The 1,987-nt window shown below is 40.5% G+C and overlaps 1 pseudogene; it reads right to left on the minus strand.

The window, feature by feature from the left end:
• Nucleotides 1–933: 933 nt before the first annotated feature.
• Nucleotides 934–1,738, minus strand: LOC102286866 (tRNA (guanine(37)-N1)-methyltransferase pseudogene; annotated as a pseudogene).
• Between the last annotated feature and the right edge of the window lie 249 nt (nt 1,739–1,987).

The following is a 1,987-nucleotide window of genomic DNA, read 5'->3' on the forward strand; positions in this document are numbered from 1 at the left end:
TAACCAAAGCAGAAATATTAAGAATAAGTGGCAAGAATACACAGAAAAAAAACTGTACAAAAAAGATCTTAATGACCCAGATAACCACTATGGTGTGACCACCCACCAAGAGCCAGACATCGTGGAATAAGAAGTCAAGTGGGCCTTAGGAAGCATCACTACAAAGCTACTGGAGACGGTGGAATTCCAGCTGAGCTTCTTCAAATGCTAAAAGATGAGACAGTTAATGTGCTGCACTCAATATGCCAGCAAATTTGGACAGCTCAGCAGGGGCCACGGGACTGGAAAAGGTCAATTTTAATTACAATCCCAAGGAAAAGCAATGCCAAAGAATGTTCAAACTACTTCACAATTGCACTTATTTCACAGGATAGCAAAGTAATGCTCAAAATTCTTTAAGCTAGGCTTTAACAGAATGTGAACCTAGAAATTCCAGATGTTCAAGCTGGATTTAGAAAAGGCAGAGGAACTAGAGATCAAATTGCCAACATTCGTTGGATTATCGAAAAAGCAAGAGAGTTCCAGAAAAACATCTACTTCTGCTGCATTGACTATGCTAAAGCCTTTGACTGTGAGTGTGTTAGTCTGTCAGTCATGTCTGACTCTTTGCAACCCTATGGACTATAGCCCACCAGGCACCTCTGCCGATGGCATTCTCAAGTCAAGAATACTGGAGTGGGTTGCCATTCCCTTCTCCAGGAGATCTTTCCAATGCAGGGATCGAACCTAGGTCTCCTGCATTGCAGGCAGATTCTTTACCATCTGACCACCAGGGAAGCCAGCCAGAGTAAAATAAAAGGGTTCAATACTAAAGTAACTGAATGGTAAAATATTAGAAATCATACAAATGATAGTTCACTAGCACAAACTCTAGTGGGGAGATGGAGAAAATATTTCCAATTAAGGGACTAAAGCAATTTGTGTTTTTTCTTCTTAAAAGTCTTTATCTGCCCTCTGGTGTTTAAGAGGTGGATCTTCATGATTGTCTTGATTTACAGTCTGGTTCTTGTAAAGTATAGCAGCAGGAATCTGAAAAGTGATGTATAGCATTTCCTTGTTAAGGACTACATTTCTTACTAGGTGAACTGAACTACATGCCTCCAAGAAGATGCCTAACACAGTTCCAGCTCATTGCTGAACGTCCCTAGCTGGATTAGCATCTTTGGAAAAGCTGTAACAGTGCACAATGGGAAGGAGTTCACTGCCACATGGCTGTCCATCTAAGAGTGCTTTGAAAGAGCTGAAAAACTCAATAACCTTTGCTGGCAAATTCATCAAATTCATGACAATGTGCACAGAATATTTTCTTTCTTTTGACAGTGGCCCCAGCTGCTGCATTAACTCTTCTCTGACTGGCCCTTGCAGGAAGTCTTTCCCATCCAAGTTAAAGGCTTTTACCTTTTGGTCCACTTTATTTAATTTACAGTTGTGCAGTAGCCATTTATGAGATTCAGGATTGAGATTACTAGCAAACACAGCACAGTTTTTCTTTGCTGCTGGAATGGCAAGGGCCCACCCCACCCCAGGAAAAACATCAAATAGGACATTCCCCAGGTTGGAGAAGTTCTGTGACATGGCCGTGTTCTGTGGGGAGATGAGGATTCCAACAGACTTTTGAAAAATCAAATTCACAGGTGTAATTGCTTTCTCAAACCTTGATCATCATATTCTCCTCTCCAGATAGTACTTCCAGTTGGAAATTTTGGTAGATATTATCAATATTATTGATTTGTGAGGATCAAAACAAACTGTGGAAAATTCTTCAAGAGATGGGAATACCAGACTTCCTTACCTACTTCTAAGAAGTATGCGCATTAAGAAGCAACAGTTAGAACCAGATGTGGAACAATAGACTGGTTCCAAATTGGGAAAGGAATACATCAAGACTGTATATTGTCACCCTACTTATTTAACTTATATGTAGAATACATCATGAGAAATACCAGGCTGGGTGAAGCACAAGCTGGAATCAAGATTGCTGGGAGAA

Source organism: Bos mutus, chromosome 11 (genome assembly GCF_027580195.1).
Source record: "Bos mutus isolate GX-2022 chromosome 11, NWIPB_WYAK_1.1, whole genome shotgun sequence".
Taxonomy (NCBI): Eukaryota; Metazoa; Chordata; class Mammalia; order Artiodactyla; family Bovidae; genus Bos; species Bos mutus.